Here is a 17,034-nt window from a genome sequence, read left to right on the forward strand (position 1 = left end):
ATACAAGCTTATCAATCCAATTTTGGTATGGTCAAAATCAGTTGTTGTGGCACCATACATATCCGAAACTCATGTGTGGGAATTTTTGAACAAGAAACGGGTATGGTATGCAGTCCAAATAATCATGTATGGAAGATAATGTATATAAAGATAAATTTAAAACATGCTAGTACACATAAACCTCCAAGTCTACCTTCATGTCAAGTGTTTGAAATTAAAATTTGAAATGGGTTTTTTGATTAACAACGAATAAATAACAGAATAAGTGAAATCTATAGACTTTACTTCTCCGGGATGTAGACGTATTCTGTCAGGATATTCTTTTTGATTTATAAATATACTATTTTAATTGATATAATCGCAAGATAAAGATTGTGTAATAACATTATGTACTTTTGAATAATATTATATATATATTTTTTTTTCCAAAGATATAAAATATGGGTTCTGTACCAAGATATAACCATTAAGGTTCCTAGACTCATCACAAGGATAACTAGTGGCACTAAAAGGCAAGTAGTTATTTCAGTCAAACTAAAATGGAATGGAATTGGTGTATATATGACATGAATAGTATGGTTTGGTCCCATTTAGATCTATTTTCTAAACATGTTATTTTTATGTTTTTTTCAGGAGGATATTCTAGCAATAATCATCATGGTATCGTCCTCCAAAATCACCAAAATCAACAAAACCCCTAAAATTATCAAGAAAAATCCCACTTTTGATGATAAATTTTTTGAACTTTTAATTAATGAGCGAGTGAAGAAAGTGGTGGACATGCTTATCAGTGTCCATGGTATTCATGGTAAAAGGAAAATTTATATCATCTCCAAGTTGGAAGATTGCTGGAATATGAGATCAACTATTCCACTAAAGCGAGACACTTATATAAATTTATGTTTATCATTGTTAAGAGATCCAGCATATTCACATGATACCCTTAGGAAATTTAATGTTTTAACCCATAATGAATGTGGTGATTACATGTTTGGACATCCTGTTATAGTCAATGATAACCAACGAACAGGAAGTCAGATTGATATTCAATACTCATGTTCGGAAGTGATTATCGGGACAGTGACTACTGAACAAGGACTGGTCAATGGTTTCATAAATACAGGAAAAATTACATTTACAAGTGTTAGGTGTACCTTTCTTGAATATTCAAAGGCTAAAAAATTCTATGATATGTTCATTTTAAATTGAACTATATATATATATATTTTTTTTTTTTTTAATCAGTTCATATTTAGGTAGGGTTGATTTTAGGTTTGGTCATATAGATATTTAGGTAAGGCTGCGATATTGACACTACTAAATACCTAACCATAAAAATACCTTTATGGTTTATATGACAGACAATCTGTAAAATATTTTTTAATAAATAGAATCATCCAGTCTGCTATATCTATGTGGTTTTCATGTGAACCCTGTTTTGTTATAATAAGAATAACTTCATATATAATGAAAAAATTCTAATACAACTATATATTTATTTATTTACCATAATTTTTGAAAATATATTTTCAATTTTCTTCTATAAATTTACCATGGTCTGTTACTGTAGGTGTTTACCACAGCTCTGTTTTTGTATATTTATACCAGGGGAGCCAGACAGATCACTGATAAGTGATCCAGTCACCAGAGACACTAGTGTGTTGTACCAGTAACCAGACACACTAGCGTGTTGTACCAGCTTCACACCAGTGGGCTATTTAGAATTTATTTCAGAAAAATTATGGTAAATCGCAAATACACAAATAAACAAAGAAAACAACTATTTAATCATAGAAAGAAATTGGTATAGGTTATAAAAAAAAAATGAATAAAAATCTTCTAATTGATAATAATAAGATCAATGACAAGTTTTTACTAGGCCTAACTCTAATTATGAATCAAAATTTATGTTTAAAACTTTCAAATTTTTCTTCATTCCAATATTATGGAAAAGATAATATACTCCATATACATCCTGTATTATGTGAAATGAAGCCACTAGGTTTACTGGGCCAGTCATTAGATTCACTTTATCTTTCAAAGAAAATTATACCTAAAGAAATTCAGATAATATACATTAGCCCTCATCATATTTTTTCTCACGAAACCAATGGCCAAATTACAGCTGATTTACTCTTAGGTGGTTTCAAGAATAATATTACGCCACTTTATCTCTTAAATGAACATGATCTAAATTCCCTTGTTGCAAATCCCTCTCACAGATTTAGACTTATAGATGGTCGATCGGTAGAAATGTTTGATAATATGTGGAAGCTAGGAACTAATGATTGTGCAATTGATAGTAAAGATCATAATAATGATTTATTGGGAATTCGTCCCATTTTGGGCTTGTGTGATTTATTTTCTATTTCTAAGCGTTTAATATATTTAACCCAATTGAGCGATTTGATCAATAAAATTCACCAAGTATTTAATATAATTAAATATTTTCCCTATCTAATACATCCATATCGTTTGCTGGTTTCTGAAACAGGGAAATTTTATATTATGTCATTTAGTCTCCTTCATTATTTATTTTCACCTCATGCAGAAATCAAAAAAATTAAAGATATTGTGTTTTCTCATCCCCAATCTTTAATACAACGTACTGAAAATATTGAAAATATTGAAAGTAATACTCTAAATAGAATCAAAGTTAAATGCAAAGAAAATTTAATAATAGGTAGCAAAGACTTCAAAATATATCATAATTATTTAGCTCAAAGTAATTGTCGTCTACTTCTCGATATGTTACACTCTCTATTTGTAACTATTATATGGATTGCTAATGGTGGAGGAGTTATACATAAACAACATACATTGGTACGCAATTATTTGACCTTACAAGGGAATATTACCTTAAAACCCACTCACTCCCAAAATCCATATAAAGTTACATCACGAAAACCTATTCATAATCCTAGACTACCTTCTTCTTCCCAACCACCATCTCAACTTGAACTAACAACATCTCCACCATCACCATTATCTAATAATGTTAATCAACAACTGAATTGCCAGAATCCATATGGTTTATGTCATGCACAGATTATTTACAGTTCATTCCATACAGATGAAATCAAATGTAATGTGGCTCAACATGTTCATAATTACGGTTGCCTTCATTTGTTGAATTATACTCCAACAGTTCTTGAGGAAGCCTTTAGTGAAACATTAACATCACACAGAGATAATATTCTAACTGATGTAATTGAAAATGAGATCAATATAATTTTAGCATTTATATCACAGATAAAAAAGGAGCTCGAGTCAACAATAATTTAATATATATATATATATATATATATATATATATATATATATATATATATATATATATATATATATATATATATATATATATATATATATATATATATATATATATATATATATATATATATTATAATATATGTCGTACCTAGTAGCCAGAACGCACTTATCAGCCTACTATGCAAGGCCCGATTTGCCTAATAAGCCAAATTTTCATGATTTAATTATTTTTCGACTACCTAACCTAACCTAACCTAACTTTTTCGGCTACCAAACCTAATCTAACCTATAAAGATAGGTTAGGTTAGGTTAGGTAGGGTTGGTTAGGTTCGGTCATATATTTACGTTAATTTTAACTCCAATAAAAAAAACTTGTCCTCATACATAATGAAATGGGTAGCTTTATCATTTCATAAGAAAAAAATTAGAGAAAATATATTAATTCAGGAAAACTTGGCTTATTAGGCAAATCGGGCCTTGCATAGTAGGCTGAGAAGTGCATTCTTGCTACTAGGTCCCCACAGACCAGTTTTAGACCAGGCCTATTTCTACCCCCAGGAAACAGCCCCTGACAGCACTGCTATGAAACAGGGGTATCAGGGTGAAAGACACTATCCAATGTTCGTATCCACTCAGCTGTGTGGTGGTCTAAATGGAAGATTATTCATGTGTAGATTAGAACTGAGGATAGTCGTGACCCCTGCAGGTAACCCCACATATTGACTAGATGACCATCGTATCCAAAATAACACAACTAAGTCAACAAGAATGTTGTTTCGTTATATATATAATATAATCAGTAGTATACATTATTAGTTTAGATGTGAGAGACATTTTTTTATATAAAATAAAATAATAATGTCACTATCAAATTCCTTATATATTATAATATTTATAATAGTTTTAATTGTGATCTTTTCAATTATATATTTATATTATTCAAGAAATAGGTCAACAATTTCAACTCAGCGTCCTCAACTGTCAATGAATTTCATTACAAAAACTAATACTAAACCTGCTGGTCTGTATGTTGTCTTTGAAAGTAAGTATTATATGGACCAAAATCGTGGTTACGATATGATTTCTCATGTAAATACAGTTAATTGTAATGATGATACAACGATTCCTAATGATGAAAATAATAATGTATTTTGTAAATTTGATACATCCATATTTGATCAATTTAGAAAAGAGAATTGGTATTTTAATACCTTAACACCGATAATTTTATTATCTATTCGTAATCTTCCAAATTTTTCACCTATTGTATATGAGAATATTGAAGATCTTCCATCCTCTGCAGATCATGAGATTACAAGCCTGCGTGAAAATATGAAGAAAAGCTCAATTGCTAATGGTAATAAGTTACCAAAATGTGTATGGGTATCTTGTTCACATATTTGGGTTAATAGTCCAAACAAATATATTCCGCAAGGTTTTCCTGTTTATTATTTTCCAACCAAGGAACATGTAGATGGATATTATGCCCCACTTCTTCCTATTCAATTGAAACTTAGCCCAGGTGAAAATATTATAATATGTAAAATGTGGGCAAAAAATATTAATATAATGAGTGATCCATTTGCTGTGGTTAAATTTAGGATCATGGTTAAAATGTAGGATTTATAATACTATAAAGCATGATATAGTAACCTGTTTAAATATTAAAACTAAAAAGATAATTATATAAAAAATAAGGTATGTAGATTTGTTCTTGTGGAACAAATTATTCATTCTACTTTTGTATCAACACATCTTTATATATTTCTGAGCTTATAATATACAAAGAACTATTTTTTTTATCATTTTCAGATAATTATAAAGTGATGGTGATATTGGTTCTATTTGTTCTTCAAGATCCCAACTGTCAGCAAGGGTGGAGCAGTTGCTTTTTTTTTTGTAAACCATGAAAAAGCAATATGAAATCTACCCCAGAAAATATTCTGTTATAATACTAACAGCCCCCAAAAATATCATTCAAGTGTGGGATAAAATTGTCATATGGAGAAATAATTTAAAAATAAAAGTGGAATTTTTACAAAACTTTAATCCAACAATCAACTTGTATCATTTAGTGGAAAATTCATTTTTACTTATATTAGATAATGTTTCATCGATAAATGTAAGAAAAACATTTGCCGACGTATTAATTGATCTTCAAAACAGTGAAATAATTATTATAAAATGTGCTTCAATTACTTGGCCCTCAATAAATAAAGTGGAAAACTTTAATTTAAAACATTTTGAAGATGTTAAGATTATTTTAAGTATGAATGACTGGGAACGAAATTATGTATTGGTAAATAAGTACCTTTCATATGAATTTGCAGACATTAGTATTAAACCTCATTTAAAATCTTTAAATATTTTAACAGAAGATATAGGGAGTATCAATTCAGAAAAATTGAGAGCAAATCTACTTGATACTTGGAACAATGAAATACCCCCTATATACCCTTCTGAAGTTCTCCCAGATAGTGAATATACTGTTACTGAAGTAAATAGCAACAAACGCAGCAGTGAGTCACAATCAGGTTCAATTGGCATGCCTTCAAAACATAGGAAGTATTACTGCCTGGTGTTATAATGGATACTGCTCATTGGGAAGCGTGTCAAAGAAAAGAATATATATGTGTGTGTATGTATATGTATGTATGTATATATACCTATTTTAGTTTACATAAAATATAGGATGGAAGAACATGTACATAGTAAATTAATCTCTTTTTTACTCAAAATTCAATAATTTCATTCGTTTATTATGCTATGATAGTGAACATAATGTTAAAATAAATATTTTATTTATTTATTTATATATTTTTTTCAGATGATTGAACCCTTTTTGATTAAAAATCCAGGACGTTTTACATTGTTCCCAATTAAAAATCATGATATCTTTAAAATGTATAAGAAGGCGCTAGCATCATTTTGGACAGTTGAAGAAGTAGACTTGTCAAAGGATATTGTAGATTGGGAACAGAAACTTAATGACGAGGAACGTCACTTCATTTCACATGTTCTAGCATTTTTTGCCGCATCAGATGGTATCGTCAATGAAAATCTTGTTGAACGTTTCTGCCAAGAGGTACAAATACCAGAAGTGAGGTGTTTTTATGGTTTTCAGATTGCCATGGAAAATATTCACAATGAAATGTACAGTTTACTTATTAATACATACAGTGGTACCTCGGAATGCGATTGTCCCTGTATGCGAGGTTTTCGGAAGGCGAGGTGTATTTACTCCAAAAATTTGTCTCAGAAGGCGAGGGTTACTTCGGGAGGCGAGTTTGGACGCGAGTTTGTTGATACGCGTACAGCCGACCTAGCGCGTTCGTCGCCCCTCCGCCCCTCAGTTTATTATTGTCTCGCGCTCAGTGACTACCCCCACATCAATTCTTCTCGCGGATTTTCAGTGTTTTGTTGGATTTTTGGTGATTTGTCTATACAATTTGTTATTATATATCTCACCATGGGTCCCAAGAAAGCCAGTGGTAAGGATAAAGGCCAGAAAGCTCATGTGAGGATGACAATAGAGGAGAAACAAGAGATCATTCGGAAGCATGAGAACGGTACACGTGTTGTTGAACTTTGTAGGCAGTAGAACAAAGCCACATCAACAATATGCACTATACTTAAGAAGAAAAATAAGATTATGGGTGCTAAAGTGGCAAAAGGAGTAGGAACATTAACGGCACAAAGACCACAAATACTTGAAGAAGTGGAAAAGTTGTTATTAATTTGGATACACGACAAGGAGTTGAGGGGTGATAGTGTTTCGGAGGCCATTATTTGTGAGAAAGCCAGGGTGTTGCACGAAGACCTTCTAAAGAATACCCCTGCAACGAGTGATGCAGATAAGAAAGAGTTTAAGGCAAGCAGGGGCTGGTTTGAAAAATTTAGAAAGAGAAGTGGTATCCATAGTGTTACAAGGCATGGGGTTATGTGATGTGATTATGGAAGGGGACTCCCCTTCCAAACAGTAACTCCTCTCCTCCTCCCCCCTCCTCACCATCTTCCATACGCCTACAGCACTCGACAGCAAGATAAGTAATAACTGGAACACAGTTTTGTAGGTTTATTTAGATGAATTAGGTAAATTAGGTATAAAAATTTAGTTTGATGTGGGGTTTTTGGGGTAGTCAGGAACGGATTAATTCATTTCCCTTTATTTCTTATGGGGAAATTAACTTCGGAATGCGAGTTTTCGGAAGGCGAGGCGTCTCCAGGAACGGATTAAACTCTTATTCTGAGGTATGCCTGTACATAAAAGATTTACAGGAGCAGAACAGATTATTTAATGCTATTGAAACGCTGCCAGCTGTTAAGAAAAAAGCTGATTGGGCTCTAAGGTGGATTACCAATAGAACGGCAACATATGCCGAACGCATTGTTGCCTTTGCTGCAGTAGAGGGTATTTTCTTTAGTGGTTCATTTGCTGCAATATTTTGGTTAAAAAAACGTGGTTTAATGCCAGGTCTAACCTTCAGTAATGAATTGATTTCTAGAGATGAAGGGTTACACACAGATTTTGCTTGCTTGATATTTAAGTACTTGATTAATAAGCCTGATCAGAAATATGTATATTCTATCATTGATAATGCTGTGAAGATTGAACAAGAATTTTTAACAGATGCCTTGCCAATCAAACTTATTGGTATGAACTGTGATCTAATGGGGAAGTATATAGAATTTGTGGCTGACCGACTTCTCTTTGAACTCGGTTTTAAGAAACTTTATAATGTAGAAAATCCATTTGACTTTATGGAAAATATCTCATTAGAAGGGAAAACTAATTTTTTTGAAAAAAAAGTAAGTGAATATCAAAAATATGGTGTAATGAATTCAGATCAATACAGTGTTTTTACATTAGATTCAGACTTTTAGTTAATTAGTTGATGGATGGAATAGAACATGTTTTTTTTTATACAGAATATAAATAATTTAATATAAAAATAAAAATATATATCTATTATCTTTTACTATTTTACTTATCATATTTATATTTTGACTTGATGAATAATGAATTAAATACCTTACATTCTCTCTTTCCACTAATTACAAGACTACAAAATATGAGGTATGTAATTATGGACATAATAACAAAACCATAATCTTCTTTATAAAATATCAACATATCACATGATTATCAAGAAGTACTACTATCGTACGATGTAAACACCAAGTTTGGTTATCGCCATTGAATCAACTTTTCTATTTTATATTCACCAATGAATATAATTCAAAGAGAGAAATGAATCATTACATTAAGTTCCATGCAATATGCCGGTGATACAATATATAAGAGCCTCCGTATCCAGTCCAGTCAACCAGTATGCCAGAATCCTGTTCAGTAGTAATACGGGCTACTGTGTAATGGAGCTATCCAAGGAATCTTGTGGTGTAAGTACCTAAAAGTTATTTTATGATAAGCATGATGAAGCTTTGGACACTATATTATAATAAATAAATAAATAATGTCTCAGGTGCATTTGTGATGAAATCTAATCTTTCTAGGATGATATTAGCGATATCAGTGAGGGAGCCGAAGAGAAGAAGATAAAAGAGAAAAAAGATACTACTTCAACTAGCAAGTCTATTATTGTTAAAATAGAAAACCATATCCATTCCAATGATGAAAATGTGGCTTTGAGAAAGTTGGTTAATATAACGCCTGAGACTATATCAAAAAAACAACGTTATTGTGAAATTAATACTCAAAGTTTATTACAAATATTAGAATGGTTTGCTAACCACGATGGAACCAATGTGTTGCTGTATGAATTTGTCCACAGTGCATCATGTCAAAAAAAAACTTGTACCCCGATTTGTCTAATGTTTCGCCGGGTTCGTCATCATGTAGTAGTTTCTAGACATCCACATTGTTCGGTGTTAATCTTATATTCAACCCTCTTGCATACACATGTGTCTTCATGTGTTAATGATGATTGTGGGTTGCCTGCTTGTCATAGACTGAAAACCACCAGATCAACTATAAAGTTTCGTCTTGCCAAAAAGAAGTGTGGTTGTTAACTCAATGTTGTCTGCTGGATATATATTATTGTTAAAATTTTTAATTCGACCTATTAACAGAAGCGCATTATGATATTGATTGAAGTGTTTTTTTTTGTTTTGTTTTTTCCATAATATTTGACAAACGAACTTCTGTGAAGAAAAGACGCTTTCCTATTTCTGCAACGGAGGCCTGTCGCTGGATATTTATTGATTTGTACTAGTTAGTGATATGTTTTATTGAATGTTTTCTTCATACCACTGACTAGTTAAATTAATATATATTTACAAACATAAGGCAATTGTGATCTGTTGTAGGTCATTTGGTGAGATGGTGTGTTAAATGGTTTCACCATAATGTGTGAGGATTCGATGAACATTGTTTTAATTTCACTGGTCGAATCAAATAGGGGCAATCATCAGTTTCAGATGCTTCACCAACAACCGGGCTCATCATCAATGGCATTACATATTGCAATCTGTGCTCCTTCCTACTTCAATAATGAAAATGATGAGGTCTTGCGAAAGTGGAATCAACTTCAAGCTTTTTGGGGGTTTGGTAAAGGTAAATATGTGGATTTTATTTTTTTTCAATGTGGTAGTGAGTAAACCATTATGGAAAACTTAGTAGATTTGACTAGTTGTTTATAATATTGTAAAATGTATATAATTAAAATAGTATAATTTTATGAATTTTATTCCAGGTTATTATTCGTCCAATATGTCACCTGTAGAGTTCACATCTGAAAATCCATATTGTCGTTTCAAAGTAGTTTGCTATACAAAAATTCCCAATTATCGTAATGAAGATGGTATTGTGCAAATTATAATTGGAAGGGGCCTTTCAGAAGTGGAGTAAGTAATTAATATTCATATACTTGTATAATATTCTAATAATTTTTCAGTGTTAAATATGACTAGGATCCAGGAACATTAAAAAATGTTTTTTTTTATTTTTTTTTTTATTCTTCCAGGGCCTACAAACAGGAAGTTATTTCAGCATTGAGTCTATTATTCGGAGGTAATGAAGTTGTTGTTAATGAAATTTTTGCTGCTGAAGTACCAAACAAAACGAACTTCAGATTTTACATTCAGCAAGTTTTTCCTAATGGTAAAAGAATTTTAAAGATTTTATAATGTTTTCCCTAATAATAATTATCATAAAAAATGATTTCAAGTATGGTATTATGCAAACTGCTCTATATTATAATATACCTTCTAGGAGAGATTCAACGTGCATCTACCACTGACACCTTTAGTCATATGTTAAGAGCATCATACAATTCAATTTTTAAGGTAAGCCTAAAGTAAGCCTTATTATAGCTTGCACCAATATATTTAATGGGAATTGATATCAGGTTGGCTTAAATAATCAAATTAGCTTAAAAGGGACATTATTAATAGAACGTTTTTTGATAGACAGACAGAGACAAAAATGCCTACTTTTTCTGTTTCAGAATTTGTTTATTGAACAGATTATTCCAATGTTGACTTTAACTGAACAACAAATGAAGAAATATCTTGATACACCGCAAAGAGGTAAATGATTTTGATATGACCAATCCATCTACTTATCGTGACATAATGACAAAAGTGAAGATATTACAGGGTATTTTTTTCCTACATTTGTGGAATTAAAAATTAAAATAAATTATTTATTGTTTATAGGAATTGATCCAGCATTGTGGGAACTGGGCCAGCAAAAAAATCCTGACCCAAAGAAATTGATACCTGTTGTAAAAGTGGGATTTCAGGAATTACAGAAACAGTTCAAGTATCAAGAAGAATATGGTAATAAAATTCATAATAGTATGAAGAATATTATGGATGATATAAGACAATTAAGTTGTATGCAGACGACAATTAAAGTTACCATTCAGAATTTTAAGTTGAAACAGACAAATATAATGCGCCGAGTTCTAAAATTGGTGTCAGCACAAGAGGTTGAAAGGAAAAAAAATCTACCACTAGAAGAAATAGAGGATCAGATTCGACTGCGATTAGAAAACTTGTATATGCAGCTGCAGGACCTCAAGGGATGTTTGAATGAACTAATGGCTCAGTCTATAAAGCCTGGTAGTTTTCCGCGAGCCCAACGGTATGGACTGGTTGTTGACAAAGTGCAGGATATATTACAATACCTAAAATGGCAGCAGGATGCACTTCAGGCTATAGTTAACATACTTAAGGAAGATATACAAGTGGTCGTTAACATAAAGAAGAACATCAGCTAAGTTTTGAGAGTTAAGGAAATTGGCTAACCGTCAACCAACTTCCCCAAACCACATTCAAACATTGGTAATTAACCCTATCATTGTTTAACACCTCCCTCCACCCTTTCAGGGAGGGTATGATGCTACACTGAATTTTTTTTTGTTCGTAACTAGCAACACACATTGAACTGATGATATTTCACTCTCAGGGAGGGTATGATGCTACACTGATTTTTTGTTTGTAACCCGCAACACACACATTGAATTGATGATAGTCAATAAATTAAATTTTAGTCTAGTTCCTTTTTTTTTTTTTTTTTTTTTTCACATACAATAAGTGCACTCTGCCCATTAGGCAAAGTATTATAATAATTTTGCTAGATATTGATGACACTGACATTTTAACGGAAACTTGAAATAATTGACCTAGAATGTAACAACAATGTTTGTGTTGTCTTACAGGAATAATTTAGTCAAATAAGCACAAACTATAAACTGCCAGCTTAACCAAGAAAGCCTGCCAGTGATTGGTCAATATAAAATATTCAGCGTGTGAGGGTTAATATCAGAGTCAGTCGATTTTGCTCCAGCATGGAGGACACACCTACAATTTCCTCTCCATTAACATGTGGACAGAAACAACAAGAAAGAAGTGATAATAACAATACTAGTGTTGATGAAGAACCATTACCTTCATCATCCACGTCTTTACCATTGGGACAAAAAGTTAATGAAGGGTGTGAGAGAGAAGAAGAGGTGATACAAAAAAAGGAATTTGAATTAAAAATTAACCAAATGTTGGAAAAAGGTGGGCATGGAAGCCGGAAAATTTTCACTCGAGATAAATTAGCCCAATACATCGAGGAAGTCAAAAATGCTAAATTGAAACTGACTACAAAGACCTCTCATGAATATGATCTATTGTCTCGATATGATGTCAAAAATCTATTTGGGGATGATGTCTTAGTAACCATCGACGAAACTGAACGAAGAATGAAGCGGGAGACAAAGCGTAAACTGACCAGTGACAATCGTCATTCTACTACGGCTGTAACAACAACAACAACAACAGGAGCAACAACAGCTGATCCTGGCCGGATGTGTCGTCGTTTCATACATCAAGGGCAATTGTATGATACGATTTATGATGCACACAGAGCAGTTTGTCACGGAGGAGAAAAAAGAACTTATTTTGAAGCAAGTAAAACTATCGCTAACGTCACTCAACAATCGGTGAAACTCTTTATTTCACTCTGCCACATATGTAATTTGAAACGACTTCCTCGACGAAAAAAGGGGGTAATACGGCCCATTGTATCGACCAGTTTTGCGGAGCGAGGACAAATGGATTTAATAAATATGCAAAAAGAAGGAGGATGTGTGTATAAATATATTTTACATTATCAAGATCATTTAACAAAGTTTTCGGTTTTACGAGCTCTTCGCAGTAAACGGGCGATTGAAGTGGCACGCCACTTACTCGATATATTTGCTCTCTTGGGAGCCCCACGAATTCTGCAGAGCGATAACGGCCATGAATTTGTGGCAGAGGTGATTCAAGAGCTAAAAAACGAAATGTGGCCCAACATGCTCCTCATTAATAGCAAACCTCGTCATCCACAGAGCCAAGGGAGCATTGAACGTGCGAATGGGGATGTAATCAAAATGCTTGGCAGTTGGATGTGTGAGAATCAAACGCGAGATTGGTCAGCTGGACTTCCCTTTGTGCAATTCACCAAAAACACAGCATATTCACGTGGAATTGGCATATCGCCTTACAAGGCAGTTTTTGGTATAGAACCGCCAATAATTATGAAGATTCGTCTTTCGCCCTCAATATATAGCCAATTGTTCAATAACTGTCACTATGATGACAATGAAGAAGAAGAAGAAGAAGAAGAAGACAAAGAGGAAGAAGAAGAAGAAGACAAAGAGGATGAAGAAAAAAGAGGCAAAGAAGCAAAGGTAAAATTCCTTAATATTTATTGGTTTTGTTTTCAGTTCAACCTTGGAAAACAAAAGTCCTCAATTAATTTCTGTATACTAAATTTTTTTTTTTTATATAATTGCAGTATTCCCTGTCATCATCAAGTCCGCTGCTGCGTCAGATTTCTTCACCGTTGCCAGACATGGAAGAAATAATTTTTGATGAGGTTGAGGAGGTTACTGTTACTGTTGCTGCTGGTGCTACAACTGCCTCTACTTCCATATTATCCCTGCCACAAATACCGCCACCTTCATTACCCCCTATATTATCACCACCAACACCATCATCACCTGGTATTGTGCTGTCGCCTAAAGTAATAATAAATAGAAGATTATGTAATTTAGAAGATGGTAAACCTAATGATAATAATAATTCTGAAGTAAATAACGATTCATATAATTTACATATTGAAAATTTAGGAACTATTAGAAGCAAAGTTTATGAGCGTCAGATAACTAATGCCTCAAAAATGTTACAATTGTCATCGGCAAATGTAACACCTGTTAGCCTATATGATAGTGTTAATGTGATAATACCTAAAGAAGATAGGGAAAACAAAACAGGAATGCGAACAATCAGTGGAATTATCATCGAAATAGACAATGAAAGAGATTTATATCGTGTAGCTACAAAATTTGGAACAATTAATCAATATCTATCAAGAAACGATTTTGATAAAACAATCGAAAGAATAATGCCAAGCGAAATTAATAAGAATCAACAACTTGGGCTTCGTGAGATTGTTCGTAGACAATCAAATTACTTTCTCAGTGATAATAGGCACTTGAAACAATTAGTATGCCACTGTAAACTTTTATCTTGTTTAAATCATAGATGTATTTGCAAAAGAAATAATCAGAAATGTACCCCAAAATGCCGGCATAATGAAAATTTATGTAAAAACTCATAGCACCAAAAAGTAAAATGCCGTTTCGCTCGTTTTTCAATATATATATATGGTTGGTTTGGTTTAAATACTCATCAGTAAAGAATTATATTTTGTATTTGGGCTTATTATTTATTACCAGTTCACAAACTGTTATTTTGATTGATTCTGACAGAGGTGAGGAGACTAAAAATAATCTAATGAAATCAGCCTTATTAGGTAAATGGGGTCTTTCTTGCACAGTAGGCTGAGACGTTTGTTCTCTGGCATAGAACGTACTTCTTAGCCACTATGCAAAAAAGACCCCATTTGCCTAATAAGGCAGAGTGATTTTCTTGTTGTGTTAGTTTATTTAAGTTAATTCGTTTTAACTCAAATATAAACAAATTAACTTAAACAAACATGAAAGTTGTAGGCCAAGTGCGACGTCCCCTAAAGCCTATAAAAAATTAGAGGTCATTCATACAATTAACTATAGTATTTGGAGGAGCCACTTTGCAATTTCCGAGAACACACCAGATTACATCAGACTTCTGAATTACAAAAACGTTTCCTCTGGGGAATAGCAAATGAGTATATATGACAGGAAGGATTTTGATATTTCGAGTCAGTAACCCAAGACAGACATATGGGCTGAATAAGTATTGGTCATCATTATTTGATATTATATAACCATCAATTAGGTTATGACTGAATCTATCAAATATCTGAGACTCATATACGAGACCAACTGGCTCATAACACTTTACATACTGTGGATACCTATTTATTTGCCCACTCCTCCTGCGAGTACAACTCCATCTTTTCTTTAAGGCTCCCATGACATAAGTTTTTTCGTCCATATTCTGATTACTGGTTCCTAAAGCCATTACGCCTAAGGTTATAGGCTCTTTCAATATTTCAGCCCTTTTATAACCAAATTTATATAATATTAGCGAAGGTACACAGAGACCAATGGGAATTTTCTTGCCTTGTAATTTACATTTTATAGTCCTCTTTGCAGTACCTTCCCTTTCATGTAATGTCGTTGAAGAAGCATTACAAAGGTCAGGTATTTTTAACCTCTCGAATATTGAAAGAAATGGAATATTATACTCATCTTCATTAAACCACTCACAGATTTTTCGTTTCCTTTTAATTTCAAAACGGGGATGAATAAATGTCAACCTTAGATCTACTGGATACAATTTACAAACTTTTTGATCTGTTTTAAATGAAGGAAAAATTCCACATCTTTCGACATCAGTTTCCATAGTTTTTATTACTTCTTCATAAAATCTCCCAACTATATCGGAAAAGTTGGGAGGTTCTCCATTGTCGAGGGTACCATTTGCAACTGTGAACTTTGATGTAATTTGTTCTTTCCATGTAATGTAGTTTTTAGGTAGCAATACTCGTATTGACGGAGACTCAATAAAGTATATCAATACTGGTACATCTTCCGGATGTATTAATTCAGCGATTGCTATGAACCCTCCTTTTTTTGTTTTTTCATATTTTACAAGTGTATAACCTGAATATTCGATGGGAATGAAGTTTGAAAGTTTATCAACAAGCCAGTCCTTCCCAATGAGGCAATATATTTTAATATCTTTATAATTGTTCAACACGCCTAATGTAGCAGAGGCATATTCTCCACAAATGGCAGCTGATCCTCTTGCTTGACCAATTATGTAGCTGGCAAGTTTCATTTTAGGGGTATGGATTGAAATCATAATTGTAATCTTACCTAATAAAAAATATCTATATCCTTTTATAATGAATAAATATAAAAAAAATCCACTATATAAAGAAGTGTGTGACCAAGAAAATCAAAGTCATTAATCCTATAAATTAAGGTAATGGATTGGAATCAATTATTAGTATTATTATTAATATTGACCGTAAGAAAAAGTACTACTGTTTGTTTTGCTCATTCTATAATTCCATGGGCTCCATTATCTATTAAAACTCCATATATGACATTTATAAATGACCCATTCCATCCTACATGGCAAACAAGACATCAACAATCAAAAACAAAATTATTTAAAGAAAAAGTAATGATCCCAACTGTTTATAATATTTCATTTTCAATAACATGTGGTGCATGTTATACATACTCTTATTTCTTATATCCAAAATTAACTATAAATGTAGATATAAATGAAGAAACAGAAGGACGCTTATTATACGAAACTTTTCCAGATCATAATAAATACTATATAGGATGTAAAATATATGAATGTAAAATGACCACGGTTAAGATTAAATTAAATAACCCTTTGGAAACATTAGAGGGAAGAATAATTTGTCATTTGAATCGTGGTATTCAACATACTAAAGAAATTCTACTCTTTAAAGGAATAAGTAGAGTAGAAATACGTAAAGTAGAAAACAACCAGTGTGCACTTCCTATTAACTTAACATTGTTGAATTCTTTCATTTCAAGCCGAACTTTTAGTAAAAATGAAGATATTTGCTATATATATCCGATAGTAAGTAGTACTAGATCGTTTCTTTTCAAAGAGGAAACACCGTTATTAGTATACCAGATTAACTATACACATCAATCAAATCATGTTGGATTATCTCAAGAATTGTGTTTTAAATTCCAATGGTTGTTTTGGGTTTTGGGTTTGGGGCATTTTTTGATACATTAGACATTGATAAAGAAATAGTTTAAG

Source organism: Procambarus clarkii, chromosome 7, assembly GCF_040958095.1.
Source record: "Procambarus clarkii isolate CNS0578487 chromosome 7, FALCON_Pclarkii_2.0, whole genome shotgun sequence".
NCBI lineage: Eukaryota > Metazoa > Arthropoda > Malacostraca > Decapoda > Cambaridae > Procambarus > Procambarus clarkii.